General features: G+C 37.6%; 1 protein-coding gene and 1 pseudogene across 10 annotated transcripts in view; one reads left to right on the top strand and one right to left on the bottom strand.

The window, feature by feature from the left end:
- The window catches only part of NUMB (NUMB, endocytic adaptor protein), a 169,417-nt gene that overhangs the window by 70,706 nt on the left and 75,765 nt on the right, over nt 1–22,946 (bottom strand). For 2 of the 10 annotated variants that reach the window (XM_013967271.2, XM_013967277.2), the window contains exon 1: nt 19,762–19,844. The exons of the other annotated variants lie outside the window; for them this stretch is intronic. The gene's annotated coding sequence lies outside the window, so the exon portion shown is untranslated. Of the gene's footprint in view, nt 1–19,761; nt 19,845–22,946 lie in introns of those variants that run through there. 10 annotated transcript variants of the gene reach the window in all.
- LOC102181691 lies at nt 13,903–15,996 on the top strand (annotated as a pseudogene).

Raw genomic sequence — 22,946 nt, 5'->3', positions numbered from 1 at the left:
ATCCATTTATCTTCTTCCTTTCAAACAAACTCTTCTTCCTGACTTTTGTATTTATACACAACACCTTTACACCCATCAAAGCTTTAAAATGCCAACAGCATACTTTAAAGTTCATCTCTGACACTTTCCCATAATTCTTCCGGACAAAGTTCATCAATAGATGCTACTGGATGGGAACAGGTATCAGTTATCTCTGGTATTCAGCCATTCAGCACTTCTATTCCTAACTGCCCTGGTAGAAAAATCACTTCATCCATGACCTCTGCAACAACCCCTGGACTCCAAGCCCTCTTCCTTCTAATCTTCCTACAGAGTTGTGCCAGATTAAATTCCTAGAATTCTTCCTTGACTATCTTCAAAACCCGTTGAAGATTCTAAAGTTTGATGTCCGTCTGGCATTCAGAAGCCTCTACAATTTGAACCCAACATTGTCCAGCCTTATCTCCCAGTACTTCCTTGCATAATAAGAGCAGGCCTTTCAAATATACAATGGCTTTCTCACTTCTTTCTCTTTCTTTACCCTGCATATTCTGCTTGTAATATTTTACTTTCCTCCTCTTTCAACTAAAATACTATATACCAAGGTATGATAAAGAAGCTGATTTAAAACTAATTTTATCATATAATAGATGTGACTTGTAAAGAACAGGAAAAACAGAAAAATCTGAAGAATGAAATACAAATGACCTGTAATCCCAAACAGAAATAACCTCCATCAACAGTTCAGAGTCTTTTCCTTTGTTTTTTCCTATGCATATATGCTTCATATTTTTCTTTTTATAAAAGAGAGATCACGATTATCTTTCTTTCAGCAAGGAAAATTTTTACATCTTCTATCCCTTTCAGAGTAACATGCTTTTATTTATAATCTAGGTCAACAATTCAGAGAGGTAAGAATATTATGCTATTGTTATAATCAAAATTTCATATTAAAAGACAAAAAAGGTTTCAATTTATTTGAAGACAAAATTTATTTTTCGCTCAGCATCTAATACATTTAATTAAAATTCACTTAGCAAGTATTCATTGACTGCCTACCATTCCAGCCTGCAGTAAACAATACAGAGCCAAACCTCTGCCTCTATGAAAGAGAGAGACAGAAAATAACTAGCCAGGTTATTCACAGCGATGTGCTGACTAACAAGATCCAACTGTTAAATTTTCAGCAAGTTTATGAACTTGGTGTTAAACATAACCTTTGTTATAAATTAAATTATATAAACATAGTTATTTTAAAACAAAGATAAATACTAAAATCTTACTTCCTATTTTTACACTACATTTTACTATCATCTATGCTCTTGGTGCTATTGATGATTTTGTATCTGTATGGTAGAAATACTGCCTAATGCTAGGCTACTGTACATCTCTTCCAAATATCGTATTCAGTGACTTCATGTTGGTAACCTGAAATTGGCCACAGTGGAAATATTTACACTGTGAAATTTTGCAAAAACTATCAATTACTGCTTGATTTATTGTTTTGTGCTTGTTCAGATCTAAGAAACTGATGGAGAAAATGTTACAATGCAGACTGAACTTAAGTGTGTGGTATCTAAAGCACTACCTTATGAATAGCACAAAAATTATGAGGAAATATTCTACTATTTGAAAACTATTATCCAATTCAGCAAAGAAGCCTCTCATGTCATAGACAAATGAGTGAAATTCTAACACACAACTTCATTGCTTCACTTTCATCTTACTCACTACACAAGCAAACTATCAACCATCATTCATGTAGGAACTATATCTGGAAAATTAGTTGTAAAACATTTACCTGACCACCACCAGCTCTGTGGTATATCAGAAAATGGTAAAAGCTATAGAGAAAAACATGAATAGGGTTAAGAGGGGGATTAGAAGTACTGAGGTAGGGATAAAATTTTAAATTAAGTATTATTTGAGTAAAGAATTGAAGTAGGTAAAAAAGTGAGTCATGCAGTAGGATAAATGTTCCAGAAAAAGAAAATAATCAATGCAAAGGTCCTAAAGGTCTTGCCTAGAGTGTCTGACAAACAGAAAGGAGGTCAGTGCGTTCACTGCAAAACGAAGACAAGAGAATAGGAGCGAGGAGACCACATGGGTAACACACAGCAAGTTAACAGAGAACCTTGTAGGCCAAACACTTCAATTTTCCTCTGAGAGAAATGGGGAATCACTGGAGGATTCTAAAAGGAAACACTTAATTTTACATTTGGCAGCTGGTTTAAGAAAGGATTAAAGGGAACAAGAATGAAGCAGGGAGACAATTAGGAGACTATTATAATAATCTAGCAAATGACAGTAAACTGGATCCACTTAATACTGGAAATGCTCCTGAATCTTTTCATACCTGCTCTAGAAAATACACTACTTGCTGACATAATATCTGTTGAAATCAGATTTAGAGTATTTAAATGGGAGAAAAGTGTATTAAATTCCACTGCTGGAATTAAAGACAATTTTTAAACAAAGTATTTGGCTCAACTGTTTCAAATAGAAAATCTTATCTATAATATTAATCAAAAGGTCAGCTAAATTATCATACTTTCATGGTAATTAAACTCATTCTTGACAAGACATAGATTTATTGAACACTGCCTAAGTATATGAGTGTAAGAAGGATTACAAGCACACATGGTAATTTGCTCTACTGAGGAAAGAACAAAAAAAGAACAAGAATAATAAGTATTAAGCATTTACCATGAATGGTACTTTAACAGGAGTCTATAGACTTGTAAGAAATAACCGCTCCCAGCCATAGGAAGCCCACATCTATGGGAAGAGACAACTAATTGTAGGATCAGTTCCTAAATGCTACATATATATATATACACACACAGACACACAGACACACACATATACTACAAAAAATGGCAAAATACAACTCCAAATAAAGCAAAGCTTTCTAAATGAATTCTGTCCAGAAAGTATCATCTGATTTGTTACATTCACCAAGAAGGTTAAAGTTTCTAAAAGAATCTCCTATGTATGGCCTATTCAGTCATTGTAGGGTATACTACTACCATACCTTGAAACAAACAAAAATTCTCTAGTAAAAAGTAAAAACAATAAATATGTTTTGTACGGTAAGCTACAAACTGAAAATGGTCTTTCTTGTTGGAAAAACATAATAAAACTAAAAAGACCAAGAATCAGTGGGACAAAAAAGTACCATTTCTAAAAATGGCTTATCAATGTAGCCCATGTGGTCAGGTTTATGGTTATAATATTGGATTATTTTAATATTAAACCTTTACTAATACTTAGGCCACCTAATGCAAAGAGTTGACTCATTGGAAAAGATTCTGATGTTGGGACGGATTGGGGGCAGGAGGAGAAGGGGATGACAGAGGATGAGATGGCTGGATGGCATCACCAACTCTATGGACATGAGTTTGGGTGAACTCCGGGAGTTGGTGATGAACAGGGAGGCCTGGCGTGCTTCAATTCATGGGGTCGCAAAGAGACAGACATGACTGAGCGACTGAACTGAACTGAAGAGTTTTTGGTCAGTAACTCTATAGTACAGAACTTTTTCTTCATAGTGGTTATTTACACTGGAATGGATTATTTAGAAAGACTATAAAAATCTCAATTTTTTAAAGTATAGTTTAAGGATTCTGGAAATTACATTTTATCTACTATGAACTGTGGAAAATTCTGAAAGAGATGGGAATTCCAGACCACCTGACCTGCCTCTGAGAAACCTGTATACAGGTCAGGAAGCAACAGTTAGAACTGGACATGGAACAACAGACTGGTTTCAAATAGGAAAAGGAGTACGTCAAGGCTGTATTATGTCACCCTGCTTATTTTACTTATATGCAGAGTACATCATGAGAAATGCTGGACTGGAAGAAGCACAAGCTGGAATCAAGATTGCCAGGAGAAATATCAATAACCTCAGATATGCAGATGACACCACCCTTATGGCAGAACATGAAGAGGAACTAAAAAGTCTCTTGATGAAAGTGAAAGAGGAGAGTGACAAAGCTGGCTTAAAGCTCAACATTCAGAAAAAGAAGATTATGGCACCTGGTCCCATCACTTCATGGCAGATAGATGGGGAAACAGTGGAAACATTGTCAGACTTTATTTTTGGGGGCTCCCAAATCAATGCAGATGGTGACTGTAGCCATGAAATTAAAAGACACTTACTCCCTGGAAGCAAAGTTATGACCAACCTAGATAGCATATTCAAAAGCAGAGATATTACTTTGCCAACAAAGGTCCGTCTAGTCAAGGCTATGGTTTTTCCAGTGGTCATGTATGGATGTGAGAGTTGGACTGTGAAGAGTCCCTTGGACTGCACGGAGATCCAACCAGTCCATCCTAAAGGAGATCAGTCCTGGGTGTTCATTGGAGGGACTGATGTTGAAGCTGAAACTCCAATACTTTGGCCACCTCATGTGAAGAGTTGACTCATTGGAAGAGACCCTGATGCTGGGAGAGACTGGGGGCAGGAGGAGAAGGGGACGACAGAGGATGAGATGGCTGGATGGCATCACCAACTCGATCGACCTGAGTTTGAGCGAACTCCGGGAGTTGGTGATGGACAGGGAGGCCTGGCGTGCTGCAATTCATGGGGTCGCAAAGAGGCGCACACAACTGAGCAACTGAGCTGAACTGAACTGAGGAGGATATATGCTATGTACCAGAAACAAAATATTATTACCCTAAAGAATTTCTAAAAATCAAGAAGCAAAACAAACATTAGTTTAAAATAAAATATCAACAGAAAACAGGCAAAACAGAGCAAATACTTTACAAAGGAACAGAAACAGCCAACAATGTGAAGAAAATGCTCAACCCATCAGAAATCAGGAAAATGCAAATCAAGACATTATACACCAGTTTACATCTGTCAGTTTAGCAAATATTAAAGAATCAGACAATAAAATATGGGGCATCAAGCATTCATACCCTTATAGGAGCATAAACTGGTGCAACCATTTTAATAAATAATTTTCCACTGTCTAGGAAAAGTTACAAAAAGGTATACAAGATAGTGTCAGTGCAGCATTGTTTAGAATTTGTAACAATAAAATGGCAAACACTAGAATCTAACTATCCATCAACACAATAAATACAGAATATTCACACATTAGAATACCATGCAGAAATAAAAATAATACCTCAATTTAAACACTTTTAAAAATAAAAAAATAATCAAGAGAAAACATAAAAGTGAATCATCTACAGTTGTAACAATCAACACGGATGAATTTTGTAATGCTGAGGGAGGAGGGAAGCAAATTATGATTTCTTTAGATTAGAGTCTCTTGGAAAAAGACTCTTTAGCTAAACTAAGGAAATCTGTGAGTTTATTAATTTTTTTCAGCTATGCAGAATGGTACCCATGTTTTCAGATTTTAGTTTATATATTACTACATTCAGAATCAACTAATACTGTTTTAACAGTAATTTTACCATTTTTGATTATTTTGATATTTCTTTTTCTTTCTTAAGGGGAAACTCATAATTAAGTGTAAAGGTCAAGTTTTCTGAATGTGTCTATAACCTATGTATATCATGTATGTGCTATATAGTGAATTTTTTTTCCTCACAGTGAGTTTTCTAAAGCATTGTCTTCTCCAATCTTCCTTATAATTTACATACAAGAGGGGCCTAAGTGAGATGTGCAACTGTGACAAGATAAAAAAGAAAAGCAAATAAGCATAATTGAGAAATGAAAAAAACTCTGCAGAGACAAGTCCCCACTTTCCTAAGAGTTGTAGCTCTCTAATGTCCTTACAAAAGCCTCTGGTTCATTTAAAATTTCCCTTTTTTAAAATTATTTTCTTTTGCTTTTCTTCCTCCCTTTCTTTTTTTCCTTCCTTTCCTTCTCTTTCTTTCTTGGTCCATTTTACTTTTTGGCTGTGCTGCGCGGCTTGCAGAATCTTAGTTTCCCAATGAAGGACTGAACCTGTACCCTCAGCAGTGAAAGTGTGGAGTCCTAACCAATGGATGCCAGGGAATTCATATGTGGTTCATTCTGGATCGGGTTGGACAAATTAAATTTCAATAACTTTATTCTTTTCAGTAAAAGTGAGACATAGTTCAGTTGATCAGTCTTGTCTGACTCTTTGCAATGCCATGGACTGCAGCATGCCAGGCTTCCCTGTCCAACACCAAATCCCTGAGCTTGCTCAAACTCATGTCCATTGAGTCGGTGATGCCATCCAGCCATCTCATCCTCTGTCATCCCCTTTTCCTCCTGTCTTCGATCTCTCCCAGCATCAGGGTCTCTTCCAAAGAGTCAGTTCTTTGCATCGGTGGCCAAAGTATTGGAGTTTCATCTTCAGCATCAGCCCTTCCAATGAATATTCAGGACTAATGTCCTTTAGGATTGACTTTGATCTCCTTGCAGTCCAAGGGACTCTCATGAGTCTTCTCCAACACTACAGTTCAAAATCATCAATTCTCTGGTGTTCAGCTTTCCTAATAGTCCAACTCTCACATCCATACAAGACTAATGGAAAAACCATAGCTTTGACTAGATGGACCTTTGCTGGCAAAATAATGTCTCTGCTTTTTAATATGCTGTCTAAGTTGGTCATAGCTTTTCTTCCAAGGAGCAAGCGTCTTTTAATTTCATGGCTGCGGTCACCATCTGCAGTGATTTTGGAGCCCAAAAAAATAAAGTCTGATGCTGTTTCCACTGTTTCCCCATCTATTTGCCATGAAGTGATGGGACCAGATGCCATGATCTTTGTTTTCTAAAGGCTGAATTTTAAGCCAGCTTTTTCACTCCTCTTGCACTTTCATCAAGTGGCTCTGTAGTTCCTCTTTGCTTTCTGCTTAAGGTGTCATCTGCCTATCTGAGGTTATTGATATTTCTCCTGGCAACCTTGATTCCAGCTTGTGCTTCATCCAGCCCAGTGTTTCTCATGACGTACTCTGCACATAAGTAAAATAAGCAGGGTGACAATATACAGCCTTGACATACTCCATTTCCAATTTGGAACCAATCAGTTGTTCGATGTTCAGTTCTAACTGTTGCTTCTTGACCTGCATACAAATTTCTTCGGAGGCAGGTAAGGTGGCCTGGTATTTCCATCTCTTTCAGAATTTTCCACAGTTTGTTGTGATCCATACAGTCAAAGGCTTTGTCATAGTCAATAAAGCAGAAATAGATGTTTTTCTGGAACTCTCTTGCTTTTTCAATGATCCAGCAGATGTTGGCAATTTGATCTCTGGTTCCTCTGACTTTTCTAAAACCAGCTTAAACATCTGGAAATTCTCGGTTCAGGTACTGCTGAAAACTGACGTGGAGAATTTTGAGCATTACTTTACTAGCATGTGAGATGAGTACAATTGTGCAGTAGTTTGAACGTTCTTTGGCATTGCCTTGCTTTGGGATTGGAATGAAAACTGACCTTTTCCAGTCCTGTGGCCACTGCTGAGTTTTCCAAATTTGCTGGCATATTGAGTGCAGCACTTTCATAGCATCATCTTTTAGGATTTGAAATAGTTCAACTGGAATTCCATCACCTCCCCTAGCTTTGTTCGCAGTGATGCTTCCTAGGGCCCCCGTGACTTTGGACTCCAGGATGTCTGACTCTAGGCGAGTAATCCCACCGTCATGGTTACTTGGGTTATGAAGATCTTTTTTGTATAGTTCTTCTCTGTATTCCTGCCACCTCTTCTTAATATCTTCTGCTTCTCTTAGGTTCATACCATTTCCGTCCTTTATTGTGCCTATCTTTGCATGAAATGTTCCCTTGGTATCTCTGATTTTCTTGAAGAGATCTCTAGTCTTTCCCATTCTATTGTTTTCCTCTATTTCTTCACATTCATCACTGAAGAAGGCTTTCTAATCTCTCCTTGCTATTCTTTGGAACTTTGCATTCAGATGGGTATATCTTTCCTTTTCTCCTTTGCCTTTAGCTTCTTTCTTTTCTCAACTATTTGTAAGGCTCCTCAGACAACCAGTTTGCCTTTCTGCACTCTTTTCTTGGGGATGGTCTTGATATCTACCTTCTGCACAATGTGATGAACCTCTGTTCATACTTCTTCAGGCAGTCTATCAGATGTAATCCCTTGAATCTGTTTGTCTCTTCCATTGTATAATCATAAGAGATCTGATTTAGGTCATACTTGAATGATCTAGTGGTTTTCTCTACCTTCTTCAACTAAAGTCTGAATTTGGCAATAAGGAGTTCATGATCTGGTCAGCTCCCAGGCTTGTTTCTGCTGACTGTATAGAGCGTCTCCATCTTTGGCTGCAAAGAATATAATCAATCTGATTTCGGTGTTGACCATCTGGTGTTGACCAAAAAGTGAGATGTAAATTTTATAATTAAATGTAACTTATTTTTCTTATCCCTTAGATGTCTCATAATTATACGTGTACGTATTTATATTTCTACAGTTCCCATCTCTACCCTCAGGAGGATTTTAGGTGACTTGCTTTCCACATAATTAAATTATAAAGTAGCTGATGTATACAAAAGAATATACACATTCATATGTAGGTTATAGAACATAATGAAATTAAAACTTGTATATCTTCTACTCAGCTTAAGAATTAGAGCATTACTAAACCTTTTCAAGTCCCCACACGAACCTTTGCTGATTATGTCCTCCTTTCTTTTCCCCCAGAAGTAATACTAACCTTAATTATGTTTATCATTCTCTTGGCTTTCTTTCGTGTCTGGGGTTGCCATGCCCTTATCCAGGGGATCTTCCTGACCCAAGGATCAAACCTGGGTCTCCTGCATTGCAGGCAGATTCCTTACCATCTGAGTCACCAGGGAAGCTGCTAATTATATGCATATGCCTAAATGTTATTATGCTTAGTGTGGCATAGTTTTGAGAGGTAATGTGAGGGGACTAAGTGCACAGATTCTAGCACCAGGCAAATAAATCTGCCACTTACTAACCGTGTAATTGGGACAAATTATTTAACTTTTCAGTGCCTGTTTCCTTACCCAAGAAACACAGATTAAAAAAACAATCTATGTGATAGGGCTATTGTGAGAATGAAATGAATCATTATATGCAAACTGCATGGTGTACAGTGCCTGGTACACAGGTGGTGTTTCCTGAGTGTTCATTGTTGTTAGTACTAATACCCAGAACTAGAACTACACAGTAAGCTCATACTGTGTATGCTGCTGCTGCTAAGTCGCTTCAGTTGTGTCTGACTCTTTGTGACCCCATAGACGGCAGCACACCAGGCTCCTCTGTCCCTGGGATTCTCCAGGCAAGAATACTGGAGTGGGTTGCCATTTCCTTCTCCAATGCACGTATGCATGCTAAGTCACTTCAGTCATGTCCGACTCTGTGCAACCCTATGGACAGCAGCCCAGCAGGCTCCTCTTCCATGGGATTCTCTAGGCAAGAATACTGGAGTGGGGTGCCATTTCCTTCTTCATACACTGTATGGGAGGCACAAAAACACTGTACTGCAAAAACTCATTGATAGAACAAGCAAAGAGAATCTAAACCTAGGTTTAATTATACTGTTTCTAACGCTTTCATTTTACTGTCCTCTGAACAAACATGGTTGAATGCGAATATATACAATTCCACCGTATTTTTCATCACACACCTATTCCAGAATTCTATAAGGAAAGTGAAAGTCACTTAGTCGTGTCTGACTCTTTGCAACCCCATGGCCTATACAGTCCATGGGATTCTTCAGGCCAGAATACTGGAGTGGGTAGCTGTTCCCTTCTCCAGAGATCTTTCCAACCCAGGGACTGAACCCAGGTCTCCCACATTGCAGGTGGATTCTTTAACAGCTGGGCTACAAGGGAAGCCCAAGAATACTGTAGTGGGTAGCTTATCCCTTTTCCAGCAGATCTTCCCAACCCAGGAATTGAACCAGGGTCTCCTGCATTGCAGGCAGATTCTTTACCAACTGAGCTATCAGGGACAAGAAAAAAATGTTCAGACTTTACGCCTGCTAACAATAATCTTCATAATAATAATTTGTTCCATCACTAAAAATCTAAGCTAAAAATGCCATATATCAAGTGATCATTTAAAGTATAACATTATATGGCTCAGTGGTAAAGTTGGCTTAAAAAACTCAACATTCAGAAAACTAAGATCATGGCATCATGTCCCATCACTTCATGGCAAACAGATGGAAACAGTGAGAGACTTTATTTTTTGGGGGACTCCAAAATCACTGCAGATGGTGACTGCAGCCATGAAATTAAAAGATGCTTGCTCCTTGAAGAAAAGCTATGACCAACCTAGACAGCATATTAAAAAGCAGAGAGTATTTTGCCAACAAAAGTCTGTCCAGTCAAAGCTATGGTTTTTCTAGTAGTCATGTATGGATGTGAGAGTTGGACTATAAAGAAAGCTGAGTGCTGAAGAATTGATGCTTTTGAACTGTGGTGTTGAAGAAGACTCTTGAGAGTCTTTTGGACTACAAGGAGATCCAACCAGTCACTTCTAAAGGAAATCAGTCCTGAATATTCATTGGAAGGACTGAAGCTGAAGCTGAAACTCCAATACTTTGGCCACCTGATGGGAAGAACTGACTCATGTGAAAAGACCCTGATGCTCGGAAAGATTGAAAGCAGGAGGAGAAGGGGACGACAGAGGATGAGATGGTTGGATGGCATCACCAACTTGATGGACAGGAGTTTGAGTGAGCTCCGGGAGTTGGTGATGGACAGGGAAGCCTGGCGTGCTGCAGTCCATGGGGTTGCAAAGAGTCGGACACGACTGAGTCATTGGACTGAACAGTGGAAAAGAATTCGCCTGCCAATGCAGGAGATACAGGTTCAATTCTTGAGTCGGGAAGATCCCCTGGAGAAGGAAATGGTAACCCCACTCCACTATTGTTGCCTGGGAAATCCCATGCACAGGGGAGCCTGGCTGGCTACAGTCCATGGGGTCGCAAGAGTCAGACACAACTTAGCAACTAAACAACTACAACTATACCCCAGACAAAGTATTTTGGTTTTGCATTTTCTTTCCTTGATTTCTACTTTTTCTTATGATGTAGAACTTGCTTTCAAGATTTAGTGATGGAAAAAACCCTTTTATTTGATCAAGTGAAAAAATGTAAGGAATCCTAGACTCTTAGCACAGCCTAAAGACTTAGAGGTAGGTCATCTAGTCAATCCCCTACTCAATCAATGAATCCTAAGAATTTTGGATTTCATGAAATATTGGTCTAACTGGCATAATGTGCCTAACAGGAAATAATTTATAACTTATTAAGTTGTATCACTAGCTTAGTGTTCCACTGAGGCCCTGAGTCAAACGAAAAGTAACAAAGTACAGCTTCATCACCAACAGTGAAGGAAATAGGTCCAATACTTAACCTATAGGGCTAATAAAGTTCACTTTAAAAGTTCATGGTCAGTTTTGTGAGAAACTAATGTTATAAACAGATGGAGACAGAACAAAGAGTTGGTTTGTTTGCTTTTTAAATCTAGTTCTAAAAGGAAATATTTATTCAGTTTCTGTATAATCTTAGGTGTCAGTACATTTGAAATTTGTTTGTATTTCACCTTGACTTTATTAGTAAGTCTCATTTCTTAGGGTATCCTGAATACTGTATTGCCTTATTTCAGAAAACCCTGCCATCTATAACATTTTTTAAAATTAATTTTTATTCAAGTATAGTTGCTTTACAATGTTTTGTTAGCTTCTGCTGTACAGCAAAGTGGATCAGCTATATATAAGTATATACAGATACAGATATACCCCCTCTTTGTTGGATTTCCTTCCCATTTAGGTCACCACAGAACCCTGGGTAGAGCTCCCTGTGCAATACCATCGGTTCTCATTAGTTATGTATTTACACATAGCAGTGTATACATGCCAATTCCAATCCTCCAGTTCATCCCACCTCCACCCCCGCCACCGCGTATGGTATCATGTTTGTTCTCTATGTCTGTGTTATCTATTTCTGCTTTGCAGACAAGTTCATCTATATCATTTTTCTAGATTACACATATACAGTAACTGCTTTTCTACAGCATTTTCAAAGTAAAAAATTTAAGAACAGATTAATTTTCAACAGCTAAAACTAAAAATTATTTCATCAGCTGTCAGACCAAAAGTTTAAAAAAACAACAACAAATTGAGTCAGGGCTGCGTGAAAGGCTGGTATTTGAGAAGAGATTACTGTCACAGTTTGAGTGTTGACACTCTCTAGCCACTACTCCCCAGCCCTGATTCAGACCACATGTTCTTGACCAGGGCAGCCTGTATCCCCATAGGCTCTTCAGATTTAGAAATGCCCTAAGATAATGTTCAAATATGAATGCTCATGCTTCTGTGCATTTTCTGAGGCCAGATTCTTCAACTTTCTTTGGAATCTCAAAGGATTCTGTAACTATCCATCCTAAAAACTTAAGAAACATTTATTTAAACAGTATTCTATGATCCTTATCTATTACCTGACTTTAATTTCAGATTTCTGCCTTATTAATTTTCATCTTATCCACAAAATTCTTTTGTTTTGATACATGGCTTCTTTATTCACTCCTTAAAAATAATGGAAAACTAGAGCTTCAAAAAATAAGGAAAGACCGTCTACTAAAATTGCAGTCAAAGGTGGTTTCAAAAGCTGAACTTATATATATATAAGAAACATTAAAAAAAAAAAAGGCTATCTCTTCTGAGAGTTTTTTTCAGTTACATACCCAATTTCATCTTTTAGTTTATCACTTGCCTTTCAATTGAGAAAACAATTGGTGAACTGAATTGGTAATTCAGCTATTCTTAACTTTATCTTTTAAGGTATGTTGAGACTTCACAGATAAAAATATATATGACCATCACCTCTAATCCCATAACACACATATACAGAGACTGACTTCCTAAGATGCTGTTCCTTCAAAAATTAAACCTTTACTTATAGAACAAAATGGTTTTGCTCTGATATAGCAAGGACTGATTTAGCAAGGAACATCTTGATGAAAAAGGGCAGAACTGCTGAGAATGCTAGCCTACTTTTTAACTGACTTTCCTCCTCTAAGCATCTGTCAAGTGTGGGATGAGAAAAAGGTGCTGCAATCTGGAGAGGCAGACTAGAATAAAAATATATTTGGTTCCAAGAATTAAAAAAAGAGAGACAGAAATGGCACTGGAAAAATGATGGAAATAAGAAGGTTAAAAACAGTTCTGCTCTCCTTTTCTGACAAATAACTACAAATTATCTACAAACATCATCTCTTCAACTCTTTAACCTTCTCCAATCTGACTCCTTCCTTCCCCTCACAACCCTCTCCCTTTATCCAAGCCATCAACAAGACTTGTAAATGTATCTTAAATCTGTCCACTGCTCTCCACCTCTAACATAAAGGACCATGGTCCAAGATTACTGCATCTCCTACCTGAACTAGTATAAACCATCGACTAGTATTTATTTCAATTTCCTCTGCTGTCCCCCTCTGATCAACTGTGAACAAAGCATTCAGTGTAATCTTTAAAAATGGATCAGGGCACTGAATAATAGTTCCATAGCTTCCCAATGCATCTTCGCAACTCCGAACAGTGGCCAGCACTTCACAAATGCAGAGCAGACACTAACATGTTATGGTACAGCCCTCGCCTGCCTCTACCTCAAAGTGACACTCCCCTCAACCAACCAGCATTCTCTTCCAGTTAACTGCAAGCTCTTTCTCTCTCTGGGCCTGCCGTTTCCCTCTGTCTAAAACGCTTTTCTCTCAAAAACTTCAAGAACACCTGTCTTCCATTCACACTTCAAGTCTCAACCTAAATGTTACCTCATTCCTGAAGCTTTCTTTTCTTCTCTTTCTAAATACCATCCTCTATAATTCTTTTTAAAAAATATCTCAGAGGAAACAATAGAGGCCGCGCACGCAGAGAGAGCGCCCGCAGGCTCCCCGCCCCTCCCGCAAGGCTCAACCCCGGGATCCCCACCAGCTTGCCTACCCGCCAAGGCCAACAAGGAAGCAGCCTTTGATGACGCAGTAGAAGAACGCGTGACCAACGAAGAATACAAAATATGGAAAAAGAACACCCCTTTTCTTTACGATTTGGTGATGACCCATGCTCTGGAGCGGCCTAGCCTAACTGCACAGTGGCTTCCAGATGTAACCAGACCAGAAGGGAAAGATTTCAGTATTCATCGACTTGCCCTGGGGACACACACGTGGGATGAACAAAACCACCTTGTGATAGCCAGCGTGCAGCTCCCTAACGATGATGCTCAGTTTGATGCTTCACACTACGACAGTGAAAAAGGTGAATTTGGTGGTTTTGGCTCGGTTAGTGGAAAAATTGAAATAGAAATCAAGATCAACCATGAAGGAGAGGTAAACAGGGCACACTATATGCCCCAGAACCCTTGCATCATTGCAACAAAGACTCCATCCAGTGATGTTCTCCTTTTTGACTATACAAAACATCCTTCTAAACCAGACCCTTCTGGAGAGTGCAACCCAGACTTGTGTCTCCTGGACATCAGAAGGAAGGCTATGGGCTTTCTTGGAACCCAAATCTCAGTGGGCACTTACTGAGTGCTTCAGATGACCACACCATCTGCCTGTGGGACATAAGTGCTGTTCCAAAGGAAGGGAAAGTTTTGGATGCGAAGATCATCTTCACAGGGCACACGGCAGTAGTAGAGGATGTCTCCTGGCATCTGCTCCATGAGTCCCTCTTTGGGACGGTTGCTGATGACCAGAAACTCATGATCTGGGATACTCGTTCAAACAATACTTCCAAACCAAGCCACTCAGTTGATGCTCACACTGCTGAAGTGAACTGCCTTTCTTTCAGTCCTTATAGTGAGTTCATTCTTGCCACAGGATCAGCTAACAAGACTGTTGCCCTGTGGGATCTGAGAAATCTGAAACTTAAGTTGCATTCCTTTGAATCACATAAGGATGAAATATTCCAGGTTCAGTGGTCGCCTCACAATGAGACTATTTTGGCTTCCAGGGGTACTGATCGTAGACTGAATGTCTGGGATTTAAGTAAAATTGGAGAGGAACAATCCCCAGAAGATGCAGACGATGGGCCACCAGAGTTGCTGTTTATTCATGGTGGTCACACTGCCAAGATACCTGATTTCTCCTGGAATCCCAACGAACCTTGGGTGATTTGTTCTGTATCAGAAGACTATATCACACGAGTGTGGCAAATGGCTGAGAACATTTATAATGATGAAGACCCTGAAGGAAGTGTGGATCCAGAAGGACAAGGATCTTAGATCATGTCTGCACTTGTGATTTTTCGACTCCCCTTTTCTTCCTCTGAACTCTGAGATTGATTTAACACTGGTGTTGAGACACAGCCTTTGTTTGGTTATCCCTCTATAATAAGTTCTATCAACAATGTTATTAGTCCAAACAGAAGATATTTTCTAAATATTAACTGGGGGCTTCTTGATTCAGCAAAGCCACAGACTTATATTTAAATTTTCTTTAGGAATTTTCTAGTAACAGAGGTCTAAAAGTAGCCACAAAAAGGGGGAATATTGTGTGTGGTTATTTTTCTTCTTATGCTATATCCCCAAGTTTTTCAGCCTCATTTAAGTAAAGGCTAGAGTGAGTAAGAAATAGAGCTAAGTGAGGTAGGTGTCTGAGTTATGAAGTATAAATACTACAAGATGTTTTATTCAGGAAATAGGGGCGATTCAAGTCATACAAATTACTACTCGCCAAATTTTCCAGGATGCACATTTCCTTACATAGACCAGTCTCCTCAGTTTCTTCAGTTAAGTCAAAACAGTGTGTTCCTCCTTCCCCATATATTTTTGCTTGTTAGTGTATTTCTTGTTTTCATATTATTTCTTTCCTTTCCGTGAAATGGTTTTTTTAAAAAACTTGGGACCACCAAGTTATAAAGATGTATGTTTTTACCTGACAGTTATACCACAGGTAGACTGTCCAGTTAAGTTGAGAAGAGTGAATCAATAGCTTGTATCTGTTTTTAAAATTAAATTAATCCTGGATAAGAGTTGCTTTTTTTTTTTTTTAAGGAGTTAGTCCTTGACCACTAGTTTGATACCATCTCTATTTGAGTGACCTGTTTCACCAGCAGGCCTGTTACTCTCCTTGACTAATTGTGTAAGTGCTTATAATGGAATAAATTGCTTTTCTACATTAAAAAAAAAATCTCAGTATAGTTTATTATTTTTTAATTTTTATTTATTTGGCTGTGTCAGGTCTTAGATGAAGCATGGGGGATCTTTAGTTGTGGCACATGAACTCTTTGGTCATGGCATGTGGAATCTATTTCCCCAAACAGGGATCACCCCCTGCATTGGGAGCTTGGAGTCTTAGCCACTGGGCCACCAGGGAAGTCCCTGTAATTCTTTACTGTTACTACTCTTCATTTTCCTTCACAGTGCTTTCTATGTTAAAACTGTCTTTCTTTCTTTCTTTCTCCTGCTGTGCCCTGTGTGGCTTGTAAGGATCTTAGTTCCTCAACAAGGATCGAACCCATGCCCCTACAGTGGAAGTGTGGAGTCCTAACCACTGGACCACCAGGGAATTTCTTTTAATCACTTTTTTTGGTTTCATCGGTTAAATTTTCTTGAACGTCATTAGATGACTAAACATCCACCCAATAAATTCTCTAACTTGCTTAATGTAGGAAGCACTAGGCTCTGTTCTTTATATTTAAAATAATCTTAACTAATGTAGGTATTAATCTCTTCTCACCAAGAAGCTAAAAAACTGGTCACTAATATAAATGTGTCACAGTCTGTGCTGTAATTCAGTATATCTACATACTTCCCATAATTGTTAAATACAACCCTGTGCCCAACAAAGTATTGTGCTAAGTGCTGCAGGAAGAGGAGCCAGGATGACAAGGATTATTTCTTCCATTAAGATCTTGAATAATATACGCACAGGATAAGAGAGACAAAAAACAAAACATTTCAAAGCATTTCAGGTAGAGGATGGGATAGGACAGAGTCATGGTATGTATGCAAAAATGTATATTTCATCACAGCTAAGATGCCATCAACTGATGGCAAGATATATCATTATTTTATGTTCCAAAACAGAAATGCTGCCAAAATTGTTAATAATTGTTCATTAGCTGGGAGGGATTGGGGGCAGGAGGAAAAGGGGACGACAGAGGATGAGATGGCTGGATGGCATCACCGACTCGATGGATGTGAGTCTGAGTGAACTCCGAGAGTTGGTAATGGACAGGGAGGCCTGGCGTGCTGCAATTCATGGGGTCACAAAGAGTCGGACACAACTGAGCGACTTAACTGAATTGTGAAATATCAAAAGTAACATGCACCCCAAAATGACAGATACAGCCCAATTCAAGAATGAAGAAAAAGAAAGAGAAGGGAGAAGAAAAGAAGGAAAAGAAAAAGGAGAGAGAGAAGGAAAAAAAAAAAGAAAATGACTATTCTATAATTAACACAAAAGTCCCTTTTTGAGACTTCCTCAAAACACCTCAATGATATGGAATATCAGTTCTTTACTAAAGTTTGCTATCAGGAAACGGAGAAAAAACAGTCACTGAAAGGAGTGGTCACACAGCAACACTTTCTTTTGTGATTGTTTCATTTCCATTTGCCTTGTATATCTTCACTTATTCCTTTTCTTTTTTTAAAAATACAAGTACTTTTATTTTTTAGAGATGTTTATTTACTTATTTGGCTGACTCAGGTCTTAGTTGCAGTATGCAGGATCTTTGTTGCATTATTATTAATGGACCACTTCTTTTTAAAAGCTAAGTGCAATGTAAGAATGCCCACTCTTTAACACTTGTATTGAACACTGTACTCAAAGTCCTAACTAGCATAGCAAGGCAAGAGAAAGAAACTATGTAAGCACTGGGAAGAAAGACACAATCGCAATCATCATACTTCAGCTAGGGTGGCTGAACGGAGATCTATATACCAAAAAAGTTTCAATCAGTAAATTGAAAATGTAAAAAAAAAAAAGAGAAAAAAACTATTTAAAATTTTAACAACAATAATAATTAAATTTAAGAGAAGATTTGAGAGACTTATGAGAAAAAGAAACTATTTAGAGATATTTTAAAATATCTAAGGGGCTTTCCTAATGGATCAATGGTAAAGAACCCACCTGCCAATGCAGGAGACACAGGTTCTAGCCCTGTTCCAAGATGATCCACATGCCCTGGAGCAACTAAGCCCGTGCTCCACAACTATTAAGCCTGTGCTCTAGAGCCTGGGGACTGCAGATACTGAGCCCACACGCCACAACTGCTGAAGCCCTTGCACCCTAGAGCTCATGCTCTGCAACAAGAGAAGCCATCACAGTGGGAAGTCTGTGCACCGCAACTAGAGTAGCTCCCGTTCACTGCAACTAGAGAAAGTGTGAGCAGCAATGAAGAACCAGCACAGACATAAATACATAATACATATCTAAATAGCTAGAAAGAGACACTATGTTTGAGGAGAGGAAGGCTCAATATAATAAAAAGAATAAGTTAAATGCATTGGGCTCGTATACAAAGCAAGTCCTATTTTTAATAAGAGCTTTTGAACTTTTACATCACTTAACTCAAATTACTCCCTTTGATAGATATTTTTGGAATTGGTATAAACTTACTAGGCACTAATTATAGGTATTTTACTTTACTAAATTGTAGCAAGAGTTGATATTACACTTCAGAATTCTGACAGCTACAAGGAATAAGAGTGAAGAGCACGTGATCAGTACATGGCTCAGTTCTGGTTGAATGTGCTGTGGTCCCACTGGTTCAAAGCTCAATCAGTGTGCACAGTGTCCACAATGTAAGTTCTAATAACCACTCCTGCAAGTGATGAAACATTGCCAGCATTTTACACAACATGTAAAGTTTTCATTCTTGATAATTATCTGTGAACACTGCCAAAACACAATCTCCTTAAGTCACCTAAAATCATTAACATTTTGAATACAAATTCCACTTACAAGAGGAAAACAGACAAAACATTCATGATACAATGGTCATATTGAGTTCCTATGGACCTGTATGTGGTCCTTATACATGTAAGACCTAGAAGCAGTTTCCAAGTCGGCTTTACAATGGATCTGAATTTGATTAAATGAATGGTATTCTTTAGGTCTACTTATTCAATTTAATTTTGGTTTATGTAGGTTTCATGTGCTTCTTAAACTTTGCTTTATCCAAATTTCCTAACAGAGAATTAGAAATAATGATCATCTGTTTTACTGGTTGCTAGGAGATGATAATACTATAGTTAACATTTACTGAATGCTTACTGTACCAGGCACCATTACAAGTGCTTTGTATGAAAAGTGAAAGTGAAAGTCACTCAGTAGTGTCCGACTCTTTGCGACCCCATGGACTCTATAGTCCATGGAATTCTCCAGGCCAGAATACTGAAGTGGGTAGCCTTTCCCTTCTCCAGGGGATCTTTCCAACCCAGGGATCGAACCCAGGTCTCCCACATGGCAGGCGGATTCTTTACCAGATGAGTCACAAGGTAAGCCCAAGTGCTTTGCATACTTTAAATCATTTAATCTTCACAACAACCCACATCAGGCAGATTATATTACTACCACCATTTTACAGATAGGAAAACTGAGGTACAGAAAAGTTAAGTAACTTTCTCAGTGTCACACAAGTTAAGTGGAGCAGCTTAGTGATTCATACCCAGGTAGCTGTCTCCAGAGCCCAGACCCACATTACTATGTCATATTTCTTTTCACGATAGTTAAAACATACACAACATTATTACAGATGAAAAAAACCATCAAAAATTATCAATAAGAGTTAAACGACACTTAAGCAATATTAATATAACTTATCACAGGTTGATATTTCACAGCTCTTGCAAAGTTTCATGGCCATGATTAAGAGTTTTGAAATTGGACAGACCTGGCTCTGAATCTTGAATGTGCCCTTTACAAGCTGTGTGACTTTGGACAATTTTCGTAACTTCACCAAGCCTCAGTTTCCTCATCTGTAAAATGAGAATAATAAACATCTCACAAAATTGTTATTAGTAACATAATTATTGCTACATTACATGGATATGATAAATCAAAACAAAACACAGATACACAAAATAAAATGAGAAGACTCACAACTTCCTCCAGGAATCAGAGCTTTATTATGATGATATAACGAAGATGACCACTTCAAGTCATCACAGCAACTGTAAGGTCCACACACAAACAGAACCATAACCTCCTCTAATTAATAATAAATCATTATTTGAATAGCAGTCAAATGCCTACAGGTAAACTACTGAATCTCTGAAATATAAAATACCATATATACACAGAGAAAGAGCCAAACAGAAAAGACATTGTTGTCTGTTGACAACTCCCATGAATCCCATTCTAGGCATACACTTTTTAAGACCAGTAGTATTCAAGGGGCCCAAAACAGGAAGGGGGGTGTCAAGAAGGAGTGATTTCCACCAATAGTAGAAAGGAATTTTTATAAGAGAAAAACAGAAGCAGACACATCATCCAAATAGGTCAGAACTATCATTAACCACTGGAGAATAATTGTGTCTGTTTACACCTGGTATTTTACACTAGTCAAAACAACTGAAACTGTCACTACTGCTGTCTTTAGAATCTCAACAAAATAATTTTACAATGAATAATGAGATTTCTATCAACACCTGCATTTGCCAATAATACATCTATCTGTTATAAGGTTAGGTGTTTCTTTGAAGGGGTGATTTTAGTAATACAATATAAAAATCAATTTAAAATAGGAAAAATAGAAATTATACAAAAATCTTATAGGATAATTTTGTTAAAACAGTTCATCAATACTATCACCAAGGTGCATTTTTAGGAATGTTATTAGTTTAAAATGTAAATTATATTATTAAAACAGTACATTACATAAAGATAATTATTAAAATGACTGCATTCATTGTAGTTCAAAGATTTAATAAAGAAAGAACTTCTATCCCCCAAAATACCCCCTTTTAACAAATAATGGCAAAAATGGCCTTCAATTTTTCTTAATAAAATTATAAAATGATCTGTCTGGAACAAAGGTCATTTAATTTTTACAAAGCACTTAAAAAAATTAGCTAAACAGGAAATGTTTAAGAAGTCCTTAAACTACCTATTTCATAAAAGTTTAAGGAAATGAACATAAGACGTGAGATGCCCGAGGTTACTAAGCCATGACAAAAATCCAAACAAAATAATCCTTCTGTTCTATATCCTAATAATTTGGAGTTTTTCTATTTGATCAGCATTTGCTTTGCTACTTTCTCTAAATGATGAGAATAACTTTTTGTCCTTTTCATGAATTCTACAAATCATTAATAAGATCAAGTCAGTTCAATCACTACTCAAGTAGGTAAATTTTTTATATAAAGAAAATTTGCAAATATCACTATTTACATTTCACCCCATTTGCTTTGTCAGTCTCTTTCTTCCTCACACATTTTTTTTCTGAACCACGTGAGAGTTGCAGACACTTAGCATTTTAGCCCTCAATATTTTTTTTTCATATAGTTTCCCAGGAACACAGACATTTACTAAGATAACTACAGTATACCTAACCAAATCAGTATTGTCAATGTTAAAATTTCTACTATACAATTACAGCCCATATTCAAATATCATTAACTGCTTCAAAAAATGTCTTTTAAAGCTACCTATTTCCCCAGTCCAGAATTCAATTCAGAATCATGCACTGCATATAGTGGTAATGCCTCTTTTAGAATCCTACCAACTGGAACAGTTTCTCAGTCTGTGTCTTATAAGACTGATATTTTTAAAGAACACAGACCACTTATTTTGTATAATGTTCCTCAATTTAGGTTTGTCTGATGGTCTCTCATGTTTAAATTTAGGCTATGCATTTTTTGTAGGAATGTCACGAGTAATGTTGGGTGCTTCTCACTACATCACATCAGAAGCCACAAGAGGTTACGGGTTCTATTACCAGTGATGCTAACTTTGATCACTTGGTTAATGAGTATCTGCCAAGATTCTGCACTGTGAAGTTACTGCTCTTCTCTTTGTAATAAGCAAATACATTGTTAGGAACTGTCTTGTTCCTAACTGTCTTGTTAGGAACTATGTAAATATCATATTCCTCATCAAACTTTACTCCACAGTTTCGGTACCTGCAGAGGATTCTTGTGTGAAAGTACTATTTTAATTGTTCCCAAACGGCCATTTTCTAATTCCAACATTTCTATACTTATTAGCCATTTTAATGAAGAACTTTCCCTTCTCCCCAACTTAAGTCATTTATTCATTCACTTACTTACATGTGTATGGTTATTTTTTCAATAGGTTATAATCTATAACAGTATCTTCATTCATTTGGCCTGTGGATGCTTCTCCACACTGGTTCTTGCTCCTTCTGACACATCCCCATCATTCTCTGACTACCTCCTTTCTTTCTGAAACAACAGTATGTTCCAGACTCCTCTTGTACTTTCCCTGACCCAGTTCTTCCTGGAATCAGCCATTTCTCCAAAGAGCTCTGGTTTCCTTTAAGTGGAGAATGGTTTAGAAATCAGCATATAAGAGTTAGGTATGTGCAATTGCTTCAAGGCCTCTTAGCAAACAAAACTGGAATATAGACACACATATATGTGTATGCATGTACACATATGCATATACATGCATACACATATACCTATACATACAATTATACACATCCCTAAGAGGAAGATACAAGCGTATACACGAATGAAGTTGCTCAGTTGTGTCCGACTCTTTGCAACCCCATGGACTGTAGCCTACCAGGCTCCTCTGTCCATGGAATTTTCCAGGCAAGAGTACTGGAGTGGGTTGCCATTTCCTTCTCCAAAGTGTATACATATATATATATATGTATAATTTTGTCTTTATATAAATAAATGTTAAAAATCATGAGTTCATAATTTCCAATTCAAATCCAACATTACAGATTTACTGGAGTCTTTTCTTCTATATACATAAAACTACTTTCTCCAACTACTGAAAAACCTGGCTCCCATTATCCTCAATATATTTATTCATTTGTTGAATCCTAATATAGATAGAAAATAGTTTCAAAGTTGCCAATTCATACCATTACAAAAAATAGCC

This window comes from Capra hircus, chromosome 10 (genome assembly GCF_001704415.2).
Source record: "Capra hircus breed San Clemente chromosome 10, ASM170441v1, whole genome shotgun sequence".
Classification (NCBI taxonomy): Eukaryota; Metazoa; Chordata; class Mammalia; order Artiodactyla; family Bovidae; genus Capra; species Capra hircus.
This window is presented reverse-complemented; position numbering and strand designations above follow the sequence as displayed.